Below are 19,720 nucleotides of genomic sequence, written 5' to 3'. Positions count from 1 at the left end.
GCTGCCTTGATGGGGAGTCCCTCATTTTCCCCCTGCGGTGAGGGGATGTGCGGGGCTATGGAGTGGCAGAGGCACAGGGGTGTCAGGGGAGAGGGACATGGGGCTTTCAGGGATGGGGGGGCAATAGGAGGTGGGGCTATGGGGAGACAGATACCGGGATATGGGGTGTCCGGGATATGAGGTGACAGATACAGGGATATGAAGGGCAGGGATAGGGAGAGACAGATACCGGGATATGGGGTGTCAGGAATATGAGGTGACAGATACAGGGATATGAGGGGCAGGGATATGGAGAGACAGATACTGGGATATGGGGTGTCAGGAATATGAGGTGACAGATACAGGGATATGAAGGGCAGGGATATGGGGAGACAGATACCGGGATATGGGGTGTCCGGGATATGAGGTGACAGATACAGGGATATGAGGGGCAGGGATATGGAGAGACAGATACTGGGATATGGGGTGTCAGGGATATGAGGTGACAGATACAGGGATATGAGGGGCAGGGATATGGAGAGACAGATACTGGGATATGGGGTGTCAGGGATATGAGGTGACAGATACAGGGATATGAGGAGCAGGAATATGGAGAGACAGATACTGGGATATGGGGTGTCAGGGATATGAGGTGACAGATACAGGGATATGAGGAGCAGGAATATGGAGAGACAGATACTGGGATATGGGGTGTCCGGGATATGAGGTGATAGATACAGGGATATGAGGGGCAGGGATATGGAGAGACATACAGGGGTATGGGGTGGCAGGGATATGAGGTGATAGATACAGGGATATGAAGGGCAGGGATATGGAGAGACAGATATGGGGTGTCAGGGATATGAGGTGACAGATACAGGGATATGAGGAGCAGGAACATAGGGAGACAGATACCGCGATATGGGAGGCATGTATAGGTGGAGACTGACAAGACACAGGGTTATGGGGATGTAAGGGATATTGGGGCAGAGATATGGTTGTCAGGGATATGAGGGGCATCTCCTGGGAGCTCTGGGGTTGGGTTTGAAGCCATGTCTCTGTTAAAAGTTATCCCTTCTGCTTTTCACTTTTCGTGTTGGGTAGTCACTGTTGGTGCCCAGTGCAGGGTGGAAAGGAGGGTGTGGCTGATTCAGGTTTGCAGGGAGCAGCCCGAAAGAATCATTTGGCTACTGACGTGAGGGTAAATTAATACCCTCTCTTACCCAATTACTGGTCACACTGCGGGCAGCGCACTTGGGGTGACCGTTGGCCCTGTGACGTGGGAAGAGATGGAATTGTTCGGGCCAGAATGTTCAGTGGCAGTTACGATTCCCTGGGTGGGAATTGGGCAGAGGGGCCCTTGGATGTGGTGTGGGAGGTGGCAGCTGGAGAGTTATCTGGGAAATGAGCTGAAGGACCTTAGGGCATGGTAGGGAGCAGACACGGATAAGGCATTTGAGAAATGAGCCTTAAGGGGAAAGGAAGAGGAGAGGCATATCGGCACTGGGCCATTAGAAGAGGAGAGATTCTTAAAAAAGTGCCAAGTATCAGAGGGGTAGCCGTGTTAGTCTGGATCTGTAAAAGCAGCAAAGAATCCTGTGGCACCTTATAGACTAACAGACGTTTTGGAGCATGAGCTTTCGTGGGTGAATACCCACTTCTTCAGATGCATGTGGTGGAAATATCCAGGGGCAGGTATATATATGCTAGCAAGCAAGCTAGAGATAACGAGGTCAGTTCAATCAGGGAGGATGAGGCCCTGTTCTAGTAGTTGAGGTGTGAAAACCAAGAGAGGAGAAACTGGTTCTGTGGTTGGCAGTCTCCCTATGCTCACCTGTGGCATCATTATATTTACAGTTTATAATCACTAGCTTACTGGGTAATTTTGCTTCATTTTCTTCATCTGCAAAACTGAGATAATGATACTTAGCTCCTTTGGAAAGTATTTTGAGATATATGGATGAACAATGCTATATAGTAGCTAGGTGTTACTAGTGTAATTCAGAGGCTTAATGTGAACTATAATATATAATAATTCCTCTTTCTTTGAATCTTCCCTTGGAAATGCCTTGACTTTTGCTTTCCGTTATATGATTAATAAAGCCATGGGGACTAGAGTTTCCTGTTTATGTAGAGTGATTTGTAGCTAAGTAAAACGAATGCTTGGTAAGTGATATGTAAGCGTCTCCTCTATATTATGTGCAAGGGAAATTACATTCTTTTTTAGTTAAAATGAAATTTTTTTTTGTCCACTGCAGCCTTATTTCAGAAGCATGTGAATCCCAAGATGACATGAACAGCATCGCTGCAAGAGCATAATGGTAAAACTCTTTCCCACTGGGCCTAAGATGCCTGATAAACAGCCCTTCTCATTATCAATTGGCATAAATTTCTAATTGCATCACTTTACTAGTAGATTTCAGACTAGCTCTAAGTAGCAAAAAATCCTCAGAACAAATCAGGGATAAATGAAAACAAAGACCAAATCTATTTTATGGTCCTGGAGTCCTGATAACTTTTTTGAATCTCCCTTTTCTGACCACCACTACTAAAGTGTTTAAGAATATTGTCTGTGGAGAGCTGGGATTAATATGTTCATAGGTGTTGTCACCTAGGGAGGTTTCTCAGGCTGGTAGTGCTTCTATGCTTTGTTTTTCATTTTACTGTTGTGTAAATTTACCTGTAGTTCTTCTTGCAAAAGATGTCAGACAAACAGCTTTGGAAACAGTATGTCTCTTTATCCGGAGAGCAGCTACAGCAGGATATCAACGTGAGGTAGTTGGATGCCTAATAGTTTAGGGCAAGGAGTTCTTTGACTGTTCATCTTTAATATGGAGACAAGAAGTCTCAATGTACATTACTGCATCTTGATCAGAACATATCTTACAGCAGACTGGAACACTGCATATTGGGGCATTTAGTATCAAGAGGCTATACCACCATATTAAAGATGAAGGAGACTGCAGTCTTCTCTATTTCGTTTGTACAAATTAAGTACAGTCCCTTGGACTTCTGAGAAGTTGTATTGCTGATCTCTTTTGAGAAAATGGATCCATCTCTGCTATAGGGGACCACTGTGCTGAAAGTGTGTCCAGTGGTAAGGACAACTCTTAATGGTAACCTCAGTAGGTTAAGAGGTAAAGGAGGATGCTCCTGAAATACAAGGAATAGATACTGTGAGCTGGTGGTTTACTTTAGACCAAGTTTCTGCAATGAATAGTAAGCAGATAACTGCTAGCCCCTCTTAAAATCAATATCAGTAGTTAAGGCTTGGGCATTTTCACCTTAGTAAGGCTAAAAAAAATCACTTCATGAACACTAAAGTATCAAGCTGTTGTATGGAGTCTTATTAACATCTCATGCATTTAGCTACAAACTAATACATACACCTCTACCCCGGTAGAACGCAACTTGATATAACATAAATTCGGATATAACTTGGTAAAGCAGCGGGGCACCCTGGGCCCTTTAAAGCTCCACCTGAGCCCCGCTGCTTTACCGCGCTATTTCCAAATTTGTGTGGAGCCCTAGGCCCTTTAAATGACCTCCCAAGCCCTACTGCCAGAACTCCGGCGGTGATTTAAAGGGCCTTGGGCTCTGGCCACTGCAGGGAGCCCCAGGCCCTTTAAATCCCCACCAAAGCCCTGCTGCCAGAGCTCCGGCAGTGATTTAAGGGGCCAGAGGCTCCAACCTCTGCAGGGAACCCCAGGCCCTTTAAATCCCTGCCCAAGGCCCACTGCCGGAGCTCTGGTGGTGATTTAAAGGGCCAGGGGCTCCCCACAGCGGCTGGAGTACTGGGCTCTTTAAATTACTGCCGGGGAAGCCAGTCCAGTCCGGCACGGCGTACTGGCTCTTGCCGGTACACCCTACCGGACCAAACCCGATATAACGTGGTCTCACCTATAAGACAGTGAGATTTTTTTGGCTCCCGAGGACTGTGTTATATCGGGGTAGAGGTGTATTTATTACAGCATTTTGCTCAATGATTTTAGAGTAGAAAGCCTTTTGTCTGATTTCTTAAAGAGGATTTCATCCCATTCCTGTTAAAGTCAATGGGAATTTTGCCATTAACTTGAGTGGTACTCATTGGTGATGGGAAAAACGTAGGGATGAAGACAAAGGTATTGTTGTTCTGTGGATGGTTGCTGCCATCGAGTGCCTCCTGCCATGCACTACATCCATGTAATTGCTAGAAAGTTAACCAGTGTAATCAATAGTTTGTATATGTATGTGTTTTCTTTAAGCTGTGCAGCAGTGATTTATGTTATAATATTAGTCAAATATCATGTTATTTTTATCCTTCCTAAACATATCATACTTAAGAGAGCATGCAATAATAAACAGGTCCAGCTATTTCCATCTATCTATACATAGGTCTTTCTTTCAACTTATCCTTTCTACTTAGATTCATTTGAAGAAGGCTGCTGATGTTTGTAAGTAGGAACTATTTTCTCTAAAACTGATTTTTACAAATAAAAATTTATTTCAATTTTAAAAAGAATCTATCATGTTCTCTAAGTATATATGTTTTTTAAGGACATATTATTTAGTATTAAAAACTGACTATGTGAACTAAAGTATTCAACAATCTCTCCAAACCCAAAACAATTGGCAGAGTACCCTGATAATCAACAAGTCCCCCAGCTTCCTTCCCCTCCTGCCATTCCTATCTATTCCCTCACCTGTGGCTCTTGTCCCGTTCGCCCCTCTCCTATTATCCACCCTCTGTCTTCAGTGGGATTACCAGATAGCAATTGTGAAAAAATAGGATGGGATGGGGGGTAATAGGTGCCTATATAAGAAAAAGTCCCCAAAAACAGGACATCTGATCACCCTAGTCTTCAGCCCCCTCTCCACCTTCATCTCCTAGATACTGTGTGGGTACCAGTAAGAGTGCTTCATCCTTTTTCTTTGTGCTGCCTAGGTGCCACCAGGGGTGTGTGGTGTGCGGTGTGCGGTGAGACCACCAGAGAGTCAGTCTCCATGCTGCATTTCTAGTAGCCAGTGTCATAGCTGGAGGAGCAATTGGAAGGAAAGTCATGTTCTGCCCCCTGGCAACCCCAGAATGAAGCATACTCAGGCCAGTCACACAGGCAATCTGAAGAGTTAAGCATGCTCAGTTCAGACAGAATGCTCAGAGAATGTGGCTGCTAAACTCTAGTACAGGGGTAGGCAACCTATGGCACGTGAGCTAATTTTCAGTGGCACTCACACTGCCTAGGTCCTGGCCACCGGTCCGGGGGGCTCTGCGTTTTAATTTATTTTTAAATGAAGCTTCTTAAACATTTTTAAAACCTCATTTACTTTACATACAACAATAGTTTAGTAATATATTATAGACTTTTAGAAAGACCTTCTAAAAACATTAAAATGTATTACTGGCACATGAAATCTTAATTTAGAGTGAGTAAATGAAGACTCGGCACACCACTTCTGAAAGATTGCTGAGACAGGGACAGTCTTGATATTCAGGGTTGTATGTTATCCCCTGTCCCGATTTTTTCCATACTTGCTATCCAGTCACCCTATGGATGCCATACACAACAATGCATTTTAAAGTGCAGGACAGGCTATTTCAAAGCATTGTACTGACATCCATTTTGCATTGCATATAATAAATACCATAAAATTTTCTCACTGGGTGCAATCCTTATCTGCACAGAGGGGAAACACTAGGATTCTTTGAAACATATCTGTGTGGTTTTGGTGCAGAATTAATTCCCAAGATGCAGAGATCGGGCCTTGGGAATCTCCAGTGAATCTTGTGAACTTTCCCAGACTGACAGCTAGATGGTGCTGTTGTGTAATGCAGTAAATATTCCTCTGCCATTTCCGTAAGATGGCAGGTTAAACAGGACAGTCACCAGTGCCTGTTTATTTTAATTTTCTTAAGAAACTGAATTTGAAGCTGGCTAAAGGTGCCATATTATAACATCTTTTCAAAGTGATGTCCAGAGAACAGCTGTAACATAGGCCATAGGAGTGCAAGTTTCCCTACATCACTTACTGCCAAAGTGCTTCAACCTTGCCCTAGAGTGACCACTTTTAGGCATGACAGAGTAGTTCAGTATCCGTGGCTATTAAATTTTGTTCCCTCTGCCATGATATTGCTAGTAAGGGTATCAATTGTGATGGAGAGTCTTGTGGTGTGATCACCTGATCAAGTTGAAAATGGACTGTGACCGAAAAATTCATGGCACATAGAACAGACAACCATCAGGTGATAGTTTACAGGTAATCGGTCATACAGGTCACCATCCACCTCCAAAACACCTTTTAACAGAAATACATAACCAAACTAACAATTTTTGATAAAATAAGATTTATTACTATTCAAGATTTACAACAAAATAAAATAAATCATTTAAGAACTATTGCCAATTTGTATTTTAAGAATTTTTTTTAAAAATAGCAACCTAAATTCAGTAACTGTTGGAAGATGACTTTAAGCCCTTAAATTCATATAGCCAGATCTATTACTATATACAAAACTCAATATTATCTCAAACATACCCATCCCTGTTCTAGATCCAGTCCCAGAATGCCAGTGTTGAGGGTGTTTCCTGTTTCCCATCGCTCCATGTCATTTTCTGGACCAGGGCTAAAACAATTACCTTTTGTACTATGATCTCATGTTCAGCTCCTGGACCTCTTCAGATGTGCCTCAGCATTCTTTGAACTGATTCCCACAGCACTTCTTGTGGGTACTTCTGGAATATGAAAAAAATCAGTTGCAGAGTCCAATTTAGTGAAATGCCGGAGCCAGGGAATGGAACAAAGGCCTTGGCTACACTGGCGTTTTACAGCGCTGCAACTTTCTCGCTCAGGGGTGTGAAAAAAACACCCCCCTGAGCGCTGCAAGATACAGCGCTGTAAAGTGCCAGTGTAAACAGTGCCGCAGCGTTGGGAGCGCGGCTCCCAGCGCTGCAAGCTAAACCCCATCAGGATGTGGAGTACATGCAGTTTGAAGTTTCAAGTGTAGCCATACCCAAAGGCTCAATGAAACCACCAGAGATCTGATAGCAATCTCTCTGCTGTTGGAAGCTACAGATATGGAATGCCTGTTTCTAGGCATACATTCTGTGAAAGTAGAGAGACGTCCAGCTGCGTGTGCCTTAACCTGATGGACTATAGAATGCGAACATCACTGAAAGAAAAAGAGGGACTGTAGCCTGTTTCTGGATGGGTTAGCCACTTAAGAGTACATTTTCAAAGTGCTGTGGATGGAGTTTTAGGATCAACATCAATAGGAGTCATGTGATTAGATCTCATACTACAAGAATCTCTCTACAGTGAAAGCAGCAAAGAGTCCTGTGGCACCTTATAGACCAGGGGTCGGCAACCTTTCAGAAGTGCTGTGCCGAGTCTTCGTTTAGTCACTCTAATTTAAGGTTTCGCGTGCCAGTAATACATTTTAACGTTTTTAGGTCTCTTTCTATAAGTCAATAATATATAACTAAACTATGGTTGTATGTAAAGTAAATAAGGTTTCAGAATGTTTAAGAAGCTTCATTTACAATTAAATTAAAATGCAGAGCCCCCTGGACTGGTGGCCAGGACCCAGGCAGTGTGAGTGCCATGGAAAATCAGCTCGCGTGCTGCCTTCGGCACCCATGCTGTAGGTTGCCTACCCCTGTTATAGACTAGCAGACATCTGTTAGTCTATAAGGTGCCACAGGACTCTTTGCTGCTTTTACAGATCCAGACTAACATGGCTACCCCTCTGATACTCTACAGTGGTTACTCTTCCCCTCCACTGCACTCCACCCAATCCCCCTTTAGCTGAATGGAGGTCGATACAGGGCAATCGTTTCTTCCATCTCTTTGGTGCTCTGTTCCTGTTCAAAAGAGGAGATATAATAGTGCCTTTGAAACATCAAATAATCCTTAGCATTGCTATTAGGTAGGTATATATTGTAATATCCACATTTTACATGGGTAAATTGGAGGAAAGGATAAGCCAGTTGTCCAAAGCCACACAGCAAATCAGCAGGAGATCTGTGCATAGAACTCAATTGCTCCTCAGTCCCTGATCTGTACTCAGGCTGTAGACCATGCCACCACTCTGATTTTAACAAATAACAGTAGGCCATGGAACTTTCTAAACACAGTGTTATACTCCAGAGACATCAAGATATCACACTGTAGTCAGACAATGGAACTACAAACTCAATTCTGTGGGATCTTTGTCAACAGAGAGCAGACATGTTGGTTTCTAAGTCTCTCTTGTCTGTGCTGGGCAAAAGTGTGCCTCAAACTATTGACTGGAACCCCTTAAGGTTCTCCACCTGTACGGTCTGTCATGCTCATATTCAGAAGACATTTTTCTAGTTCTTGTTATGCCCATTAATTGCAATGCTTGTGGTGAGGTCTAGAGCTGTGGTCTGACTGAACCAGTCTAGCCGAAGAACAGGCAGAAGAACAAGGGAGCTAGGCCATGAAATCAATGTTGTTTGAAATGGTATCTCATATAGTGCAGACCTACTCTTTTTGTCTCAATTTTTTAAATGACTCAGCAAAGCTGGCAGTCCCAGTTGGAGCCAATGTTAAAAGAAAATAGTTATGTGAGTTATTGTGATTTGTCTCATGGTTTTTTTTTTTTTTGTAGATGTGTAATCACAATAATTAGGTTAACCATATTGATTTTCCTCTTTTAGCTGGTTCTTGGTGAATTCTGTTTCATAATCAGCTTGCTGTCTGCTCTATATAAGCTGCTCCAAAGCCTGGTGTGGTGAAGGAAAAGAAAATATTTGTTTATGCCTAAGAGTTTGAATTACAGAAAGACATGTGCCAAAGTGCAGCTGTGCAATAGGTTGAAAAAAAAAACTTGCTTTGTCTGCATTAAAAATATTATTTTCAGCCCCGTTGTGCTATTGCTTAAATACATTTGAACCTTTATAAAAAGAGAAATCTGGTAATAAAAGCAGGCAACTGAGAGCTCTTGGTTTCTACCCCCTGTTGTGCTACTGACTTGCTGTATGACCCTGGGCAAGATACTTAAAGCTTTCTGTCTCCTCCAGCAGGATATGACTGGCTTTAAAACCAGCAATCCACAAAGAATGCATGTGAGTATTTTGTTTGACCACACCTACATGATTCAGGAATTCAAAAGACAACTACCATATCATAAAAGAGAAGCCCCAGCTAGTTCTATCAGGTAGTCACTTTAGTCAGAGCAATTTGTCCTGGTAGCAAGTGCACTGGGATGAGGGTCATTTTACCATGAATCTGGGAAAATACAGATTTACAACTAAGTTCAAGTCACAAGTGCAAATGCACATGGCAAATGCATACTGATTTTTTTTTAAAGAGCATGTGGCACAGTTAGAAGACTCTAGTCAAGAAAGACCAAGGACTCTAGTAGCAGGAAGTGTTGCAACCAGGATTGACGTGCATCGGGTGGGAAATTTTCACAATACTTGCTCATGGTCTTGGGTGCTATAAAATAATAATTCATGGGATTAATAGTTTATCTGTCTGTCAGATAGGGGTATCAATACCCATGTATTTCCCAGAAGTGTTTTGAGGTTTCATAAGTGAACATTCTGCAAGGGACAGGCAGATCACAGGACAGGTGGACAAGAGAATAGTGTGCTGCCTTCCCAGAACCAAGACACAAGATGTCACTCTAAGATTGGATAGGCTTCTGAAATCTATGGGTAGGGATCCATTAGTGCAGTGGTCCCCAACGTGGTGCCCGTGGGCACCTTTGCGCCTGCTGGGGCATTTATGCGCGCCTGCCTAGTGCCCAGCAGCAGCAGGGGAGAGAAGCCACGGCCCCGCAGCTGCTGGGGACCGAGAACTCCGGGGCTGCAGGCTTTGGGCACCGGTGTTCTCTGTCCCTGGCAGACGTGGGGCTGCGGCTTTTCTCCGGGGCTGCAGGTGCTGGTGTTCTCGGTCCCCGGCAGGTGCGGGGCCACAGCTTAAGCCAGAGAGAAACCGCGGCCCCATGCCTGCTGGGGACAGAGAACTCCGGGGCTGCAGGCTTCATTCTATGTTAAAGTAAGAATAATAAATATATTTGGACCAGCAGTTCAACAATGTTTTACTTTTTTAAAATAAATAAGATGAAAACTGTTTATGATATTTATTTTGTAAAAACCCCTTAATTTTTCTTACAGGTAGATAAAAAAGAGCAAATTCACATGGTAAGGTGAAAGAGTAATTGCCGAATAATTTAATTAATACCTTTTACATGTAAAATTACCCTTTTTTATCTTATGGATTCATATATTATGTAATATTAAATATGTTTTTCATATTATTTAATGTACAAATACAAAATAAGCTTTGAAAAATTGTTGGCGCCTGCCACACACTTCTGAAAACATGAATGTGCTACCGGTCACAAAAAGGTTGAGGACCACTGCATTAGTGATTCATACTGGCACTCATGACACTGCATCAAGGATTATCTGGTAGATAATAGATGACTTCAGGGAAGTGTGCTGAAAAAGACTATCCAAGCAAGACTATCCTGAGATCCTTCCTGTCCCATGAGCAAAGGAAGACAGAAGGCAGAAAATTCTGGAAGTGAGTTGCTGGCTATGTGAGTGGTGTAGGCTTTGGCTTCGTGGAACTTTTGTGGAACACCTTCAAAGGGATCTGTATAGTTTGAATGGCCTCCACCTCAGTAGAAGGGGGACCAATCTCTTTGGGCACAGGCTGGCTAGAGTAGTCAGGAGGGGATTAAACTAATAAAAGAGGAGTGTGACGGGGTGGACTAGGTCTGCAGGCCCCCTGCTGGAGGCTTCATGGCCCTGCCTCACCCTCCTGCCCCCGAGAAAAGAGCAGAGGAAAAGTCTTCCAGGTAGCCTAGAGTGGCTGCAGGGGAAGCAGCCAATCAGTGGCCAGAAGCTCCATATTAAAAGGAGCAGCAGAGGCAGAGCAATCAGTTGCTGCCTGGAGCTGGAAGAGGAAGAACTGGCTAGAGGAGCAGCGGGACTGTGGAGAGCTCAGTGCAGGCAAGACTGAGTCCAGGGAGGGCTTCGGAAGACCAGTGAAGCTAAGAAGGAGCTTCTGGCTGGCTGAGGGGAGCAAGGAAGGCCTGAGCCCGGAACCTAGCCAGACCAGGCAAGGTACTGTGATGGGCCCTGCTAGTCTGTTTAAAGACTGAGCCCAGGGAGGGCTGCTGAAAAGGACACACCAACTGAGGGTACTGCAATGGGCCCTGTTGGACAGTTATAGAAGGCAATGTCTCCAGGGAGGAAGCCTTGGTGGTACTGCCCAATACCAGGGTCGTGAGAAAGTAAAGACTGTATACCCCGGAAGGGTTTTTTTGTTTGTTCCATCTACAGACATTGTGTGCGACTCAGCCAAACAGCTGAAGACTTGCTGAAGAAACCACCGACCAGAAGAGGGGTGCTTGTGAGAGGTGGGTGCTGACCCCATTGCAAGGAGGATAAAAAGAAGGAAGATATAAGCGCTCAGTCAGCACAAACCAAAGAACATGAAACGAAGAAATCCCTAAATTGTCTATATGCTAATGTTAGGAGTCTGGGAACAAACGAGGAATTGGAACTGCTCATTTATTAGCATAAATTCAATCTAGTTGGTATTACTGAAACCTGATGGGATGATTTGTACAACTGAAATGTTGAAATTAATGGTCCCAATCTATTTAGGAAGGATAAAGTGGGAGTGGGTAGTACTATGTCAGAAATGGCATTACATGTTTGAGTCACTGATAAACATTCAACTCAGAAGAAAATGATCTTGTGTATCATTGTCCTAATAGATAAAGTGCAAAATGGGGTACTAATTGATTTTGCTACTGACAACCAAATCAGCTAGGGAACAGGATAGGTGCATATGGAGGCAGTCATCTACAATGTGTAGGAATAAAAACTGTGTGATCATGGCAACTTCAACTTGATTGACACATTAGGAGGTCTCCTGCTGTCAGTACTAAAACATCCTTGGAATTTCAAAACACTATAGATGACAATTTCCTATCTGAAAGTGTTGCTATCCACATGGGGAATTTATATATTAGACCTTGTCCTAACAGATAAAGAAGGATATTGATAAATGGGAGAAGGTTCAGAGAAAATCCATGAGAATGATTAAAGGATTAGAATATATGCTTTACACTAGTGATAGACTCAAGGAGCTCAGTCTCTTTAGCTTAACAAAGAGAAGGTTGAGAGATGACTTGATTACAATCTAGAAGTACCTGCATGGGAAACAGCTATTTAATAAAGAGCTCTTCAGTCTAGCAGAGAAATGTATAATATGATGCAATGGCTGAAAGTTGAAGCTAGACCAGGGGTTTCAAACTCAAATGACCACGAGGGCCACATGAGGACTAGTACATTGGCCCGAGAGCCGCATTACTGATACCTCCCCCCTGCTGCCCTTGGCCCTGCCCCTACTCCACCCCTTCCATGAAGCCCCGCCCCTGTCCCATCTCTTCCCACCCCTTCCCTGCCCCCATTCCAATCCCTTCCCTGAAATCCCCACCCCAACTCTGCCCCCTCCCTGCCCCCAGGGGGTGCAGAAGGGGTGTGGAGTGTGGCAGGGGCTCAGGGAAGGGAGTTGGGGTGTGGGGTGCAGGAGGGATGAGGGGTGCAACAGGGGGTCAGGGCAGGGAGTTGGGGTGCAGGAATGGGGAACTGCGGCCAATGGGAGCTGCTGGGGGTGGTGCCTGAAGCAACATCAACACACACATGCCTAGGTCGCCTAAATGGTTGCACCGGCCCTGACTGCACACAGCAACTGAGTGTTGTAAGGATCAGTTCATCAGCACAGGTGAAGTACTCATAGGCTACACTGACGGGGCCATTGGAGAATCTAGCTAGACTAGATAGTATTCCTCCATGCCCCCCCCCCCAATTCAAGTGGAGAAAAAAGTTGCAGGACAATGGACAAACAAAGATGTCTGAGTATTTGCAAAACTGACTTTCAGTAAAGTTGCAAGTTTATGAACTGATTTTTTTGAAAGGCACAAAGCAAGAGCCCCGGATGAGTCGCTATGGCAACTAGAGTTTAAGACTCTGGCTAAGAGAACAATCTGTCTCTCCTTTTCTCATTGGGGTAGAGAAGGTATAAATACAGCACTGGCAAAATCAATATTTGAGTGTTTTCTCAATGTACAGTTAGTATTGGGGGACGAAAGCTGCCATATAAATGTCAGGTGACAATCCTTTCTTAATAAATACCATTAGTGAGTTCCTTCTGGAACAGTGTCTGGAATAATGCTTTAGGACCTCCACCTCAGTCAGAATAGCTATACATTTCCATTCTGTCACTGTTCTGTTGTGTTATTTATTTATTTACACTTTGTGTCAAAGTGAGGGCATAATATGCTTTGCCATCATAATGCACATAGGTATCATGTAAACCTCCTATGTGAAACTCTGCCAATTCTCAGTCCTGCTGGCTCTTCCAGCTCTGCCCCCTCTGACGCACCTCACTCTCTGCTATTCCAGTCCTATGCCCCCGCAAAGCTTTGCTAATGCACCTCAGTTGTGACCTACAGCAGCCCCTGCTATTCCAGTTGTGGTTCTTTGTGAAGCAGACTCTTAATGACGTTGTGCCTGTCATAACCTAGTCCCAGATTTGGACCTTAGCGTCCAAAATATGGGGGTTAGCATGAAAACCTCCAAGCTTAGTTACCAGCTTGGACCCCCTGGTAAAGCTGCCACCACCCAAAAAATTAGAGTGTTTTGGGGCACTCTGGTCCCCCCAAAAAACCTTCCCTGGGGACCCCAAGACCCAAATCCCTTGAGTCTCACAACAAAGGGAAATAAACCTTTTCCCTTCCCCCCTCCAGGTGTTCCTGGAGAGATACACAGAAGCAAACTCCGTGAATCTAAACAGAGGGAGTCCACCCTCTCTATTTCCAGTCCTGGAAACACAAGCACTTCCCTCTTCACCCAGAGGGAATGCAAAGTCAGGCTAGTAAATCTAACACACACAGATTTCCCCCTGACTTCTTCCTCCCACCAATTCCCTGGTGAGCTGCGGACTCAATTCCCTGGAGTTCCCCACTAAAGAAAAACTCCAACAGGTCTTAAAAGAAAGCTTTATATAAAAAGAAAGAAAAATACATAAAAATGGTCTCTCTGTATTAAGGTGACAAATACAGGGTCATTTGCTTAAAAGAACATTGAATAAACAGCCTTATTTAAAAAGAATACAATTCAAAGCACTCCAGCAACTATAGACATGTAAATACAAAAGAAAAAAACCAATAACCCCTATTGTTTTTATGATCTCTGTACTTACAACTTGGAAACAGAAGATTAGAAAGCAGGAAATAGAAACCCCCTCATAGCCGAGAGAGTGCAGGCAGAAGACCCAGAACAAAGGACTCACACACAAAAAATCCTCCACCCAGAGTTGAAAAAATCCTGTTTCCTGATTGGTCCTCTGGTCAGGTGCTTCAGATACTTATTTCCAGGTGAAAGAGATGTTAACCCTTAGCTATCTGTTTATGACAGTGCCATATTGTGAGATGTGCACAAATTGTGATATGGGAACATGTCTGCTAGTGCTAGTGCTATCATACATTGTGATATAAGAAAAGCCTGGTTTCCAGAAATGAAAGTTATGACCCATTGATTCATTTTGCTATTTTGGCCCACGTTTTGATGTCGAGTATTTACATTTTCTGATTTAACTCTCAACAAGGACCAACTCACATTGTACATAATAAATTCTAAGAATCTATTCAGCATTACATCCTACCAGCTTCTTTAGCAGTTTGCAATAAAAACTGATCTTTGCTTAATCAACTATTTGTTCGGAAGCCAGTGGCACCTTGTGCTAGCTGTGATAATTCCTTCACAATTCCATGGGCCATACAAATAGCTTCATTATGAAAATATCATATGGTCGTGCTTACAGTTGGTTGAGGCTAGGCTGTCTTTGACAGTCTTCTAATATTGGCTGTCAGAGCAAATGAAATAACATATGTATTCGCACTTTCATTCTAATGAGGAAAAATATTGAATTAAGAATAGCTGAATACTAATGGCTGCCATCTATTTTCACTCTTACAAAAGAAATCATGCCCATCTGCATGGTGCCAGGTTCTGATAAAACAACAGATGGGTCTCGCAACCAGCAAGAATGAAATGCCCTGGAACTTGATTCAAAGGCCTGTCTTCTGCACTTTTTATGTACATGGTGGATTTCCATGGGCAATTTAAGTGTGTGCAGAGATAGGATGGGACGAGTATATCATTTTGGGATACAACTGAGTGTGGATGTGGAGAAACTGCTCTGGTTAACCTGTATTTCTTTATCTCTATGTCTTTACATAGATTTGAGCAAATCATTCTTTTACAGGTGAAACGGATTTGGATATAAAATAAGAATCAATCCAAGGTGTGAACATGTCCCTTTTTGGAGAATTGAAAAAGTTAGTTAAACTCATTCTCACCTTCCTATTGTTTTTCATTTTCTATACTTGTGTGTTCCATCAAAGGGAATGTAAGAAAATACATCAGGAAAAGTTGTGAAGGTGGTATCTGGCTAGAAACAAGAAGCTGAGAAATCTTAGCGGGGGCTGACCCTCTTCTTGAGATTTGAAGCCCAGTTTTAGAGATCTAAAAGATTTGGATAGTTTAGAAAAACAGTCAGAAATGTGGGTGCTCTTATTTGTCTCGGGGGGTCACCATTCCATGGCTTCTATTGGGGTTTCTTCAAAGCCATATTTTTACCTAGGTGCCATTTCAGAAACTGCCTAAGATTAAGCATATGTGTAAATGCTGTCTTGACAAGGGATTCTTTCCTGAATCAGGGCCTTAAATCTAAGAATGATTTGCAAAACAGTAGAAATTTGGTGGACTAGGAAGACCTTTATTTCTTTCCCACTGAGGATTAGAAAAAGAGGTGACTGCAGCATCTTGGCTTCCTTGGTTAGTTTTTACAATTAAATCAGATTCAGAACCAGAAAGTATTTCATTAGAACTGTTGCTGACCAAGAGAGACTTTTACTGAGATCCGCATCTTGTTTGGTCTCATTACTGGTGAGAGACTATAGCATCCAGCCCCATACTTCAGCACTAAATACAGTAAGGATATTCATTCTCAAACAGCAGCTAGTGAGCCAGCCTTGAGTTTTCATACTAAAAGCTTCCTGAGATTCAAGGTGAAAAGTTTCTGTGAATCAGACCATGTTAATGCTATTTGAAATGGAACAGGTAGCTTATTCCAGTGCTTGGAGGTGTAACACACAACACCAGCCTGTTGTTGTTTCTGACTTTAGTCACTTTTAAATTAGCAGACATGATTCAGTGAAAGGCAGTTCTACTACTTGCATTGTGTAAAAGAGAATGGAATTAGGCAGGGGCTAACAGCTAGGCAGTGTCTCATCGTAAACCAATGACACTGCCTTAGCTCTGTGAGACTGGTAGGCAGTCCTCGACTTACGATGAACAGCACTTACGATGTTTCTGAATTGGCACCCTGATTACAACATTTGTTTTGACTTTATGATGCTCGGTCCTGCAATGGAGTGGATTGCAGTTCCAAGTTACGACGTTTCGACTTATGATGCAATTACCAGGAACCAATTGTCCTGTAAGTCTGAGGATGCCTGTATTTAGCTGGCTGCAATTGTCCCAGTGATGGGTTCTAAATTCAAAAGAGAAGACAAGCCTGCAGAGTTTTATTAAGTACTCTCTGTGTTTGTAGTACCACTCCAGGTGCATTTTCCTATCCAGTCTTCAGAATGCTGGACAAGCTGAAATTCTAGCCAAATGTTTGAAAGAATCAATTACATTAATGAATTGAAAGAGTAGGTTTTTCCTTCCTTGATTTATAATCTAATTTTTAGAGACAGAAACTCTGCAGGTAATCAGGATCTTGGAACAGTTCTTGGGAAAGAGAAGAGGCCGAAGAGCTAGAGCAGGCAACAAATGCATGTCTGAAACCTGACCTACTGGGGTCACAGATGGGTTATGGGAGATTTTGGTATATTTTCCTTTTTTGTATTTTGTTTTTGTTTTTAACTTCCTCCCTGCCTTGGAAGAAACTGGACAAGCTCAATAAATCTTTTCAGCAGTCTAGAGATTGCAAGATAAACCCTTACCCCCTGTAATTACCTCCTGATGTGTCAGGACAAGGAGAAAAATCTCTGTCATGCAAGGAAACTATTGCAGTTCAAGGTTAGCTTCCTTAATTCCTTCTCATAAATTGATTAAACTCAGGAGGAAGTCTCTCCTCAATAATGATGACAGAACCATCTTGGCAATATGTCACAGATACTGATGATGAGAAGAGAGGAGACAATGGCTGAAACAAGGAGTAACAGAGATCCAGATTCTCTGCAGACAGAAAACCCCAGGAATGCTTAATTGACTAGCATGGTGCTGGGCACATTAGAAGTGCCTTGAAGAACATATGTAGAGTGCTCCCATGTTCTCTTTGATGACATTGTAGTCAGATGCTTTGGGTTGTTGGATGGTTAGAATGTGACCCCAGTCTGTAGTACGAGATACCTTTAGCTCATACTTGGAACCACCTTTAATTCACTTGCTCTACTCTTTTGGTTGCACTGTTCTGGGAAGATGGCCAGTTGAGTTTCTGTCTGCTTCACTTTGCTCTGTTGACAGGAGATAGCCAACACCAGTAGTGTCAGTTGGTGTTATCGTTCATACCAGGGCAGTGGCTGTGCAGACCTGAAGCATTTGCTGCTTTTTCCAGTGGAAAAATGTCTCGTGACAGGTACGATAAAAATTAAGAGCGTGTTCCTGCCCTCTTTGGCCTCTTCTTAGAGGAATTGCATAGGATGTCAAAATGTCAGGATTCATTTTTTAAATCTCTGGCCTGTCGTGTTGCTGTCTCTGGCTAGCTTATATCTGAAGTCTAAAGAAACCAAAGTTCCTCTGTTTGGGTGAGGATGTGCTTCCAATATCTCCATAGCTACTGGATTCTTATATTTATCTTTCTCTCCCTCTCTTGGTGGCAGCATTGTGATAGGTCAGCCTTCTGTGTCTCTGCACTGGGTCTGTCTGCAGTAGCAGCTGTTTTCTGTGTGTGGCTTCCTGTGGTGGTTCGGCACTGGCTTTACCAGTTAGAGGAATCCCCCATCCAGTAGTTGGACTCTCTCTGAATCCTGCATGTGTTGGCAACTGAGACACAGACAGATTCCCACGGTATGTAGACAGCAGCAGGACGAGATGAGCAAAAGTGGAAGCTCCTGTTGTATTTAGGAGGCAGCTATGCTGAGCCCTTCTTTGTTATGCAGCATGTAAGTGTCTTGACAACCTAATAGTCTCACAACCTTGTATAAACCTGACAGAACATTACTTATTGCTACTTATTGTTGCACATCCTTCTGGGGCAGCTAGTACTGCTATGTGTCTGTGTGAAACACGTATGTCTATGACCCGCTCCACAGAGAGGGCAAAGGAGTCTAGACTACTACCAGTTAAAGAAGTTGTTGTCCTATAGTTCATGGTAGCTGAAGGACCAGGAATCTAGGCCCAGCTCCCCAGAGGTGTCTTTGTGATCTCTAGATTAATTGTGACACTTCTCTGTTATACACTGCCTCATTGCAGTCTGAACTGCATTAACCTCATCTCTTCTGGTAGCAGAACTTGCTTATCTAGCATTCCCCACCATCATTCCTTATTCCTGCATTTGGACTTTCAGATTTCAACTGCAAAGTCTAGATCTTCATGCAGTGGTTCCTCCAACTTGCCATTTTGTCAGGCTCTGGCAGTGCTTTATCCAGGCTTCCATGAAAATTCTAATGCTTTAAAAATTCGAATCTCAAAATTCTGCAACCTGTTCTTGCAGCAAATCTAAACTTTAGCAGGAAGAAGCCCCTCGGGTTAGTTACCTTTGACCTTGCACCTCTGCAATAGGAAGGGGAAGCTGGTTGTGGATGCAGTGGGGAGCTTACGGTAGGCCACTGCAGAGTTACAGGTCTTGCCAACACTGAAGGTTAGAGTTAGCTCAAACTGCAGTTCTATTATAGTGATCATTGCTGAAGTTACTGTTGTTCCAGCCTCACGCTGATTGAAGAGAAGAGATCAACTGTTTTATGATGTATTGGTCGTTTTACAGCATGGGCTACAATTAGGATGGGGAGCAGAGCTTGCCTTTTAAGAGCATTTCCAGCCATTTGCTCATCCCACCCCTTGCAGCCTACAGTGGGTGCCATAACAAATGTTGGAGAGGATTACAGCCACCCCCTACAGCCCCTTGCTGTCTCTTGGGCTTCACTTTATCACACACTTGTACAACATGCCATTGGATCTGAGGATCTCCTAGCACATCCAAACAGTAATGAATACAGCCTCCCACCGCCCGTGACACAGTCTTTATTATACCCACTCTACAAAAAGGATAAATAAAACTTCAGGTGACTTACCCAAGTGCACAGCAAATCAATACCAAGGCTTTGGTTAGAATCCAGTCCCTTGCTCTCACCACTCACCCACACACCCTCAATGGCTAATGTAGTTCCTTAGCCACTAAAACTTCCCTGATAAGTTCTAAAACCTCTCCATCAACTCCAATGAGATTGAGAAGCTACCATATACATAAACCATATATGTATTTAACTAGGAGTTGTGATGATCTGCTTCAATTTTTCAATTACAATCTAGACACTACACACCAAGTATATAGTGTGTAATGTTGTACTGCGTGTTAAACCAGAACCCAGCAGAACCAACAAACATATGTTTCTTTATTATCAGCAATGATATTATTTGGAAGGCAAATAGAAATGATTATTTAACCAAATGTGATTGCCTCTGACAACTTGTTTGGTGAACAA

The 19,720-nt window shown here is 43.2% G+C and overlaps 1 long non-coding RNA gene across 1 annotated transcript; it reads left to right on the top strand.

Annotated features, from left to right (window-relative positions):
- The first annotated feature begins 138 nt into the window (after positions 1–138).
- Positions 139–458, top strand: LOC127035887 (uncharacterized). The gene is made up of 3 exons (XR_007769955.1): positions 139–181; positions 257–317; positions 355–458. It is a non-coding gene; the product is annotated as an uncharacterized LOC127035887 (long non-coding RNA).
- The last annotated feature ends 19,262 nt before the right edge of the window (positions 459–19,720 follow it).

Source organism: Gopherus flavomarginatus, chromosome 17 (assembly GCF_025201925.1).
Source record: "Gopherus flavomarginatus isolate rGopFla2 chromosome 17, rGopFla2.mat.asm, whole genome shotgun sequence".
In the NCBI taxonomy this organism is placed as follows: domain Eukaryota; kingdom Metazoa; phylum Chordata; order Testudines; family Testudinidae; genus Gopherus; species Gopherus flavomarginatus.
Note: the sequence above shows the minus strand (reverse complement) of the source record. Positions and strands in the feature narration are given on the sequence as shown.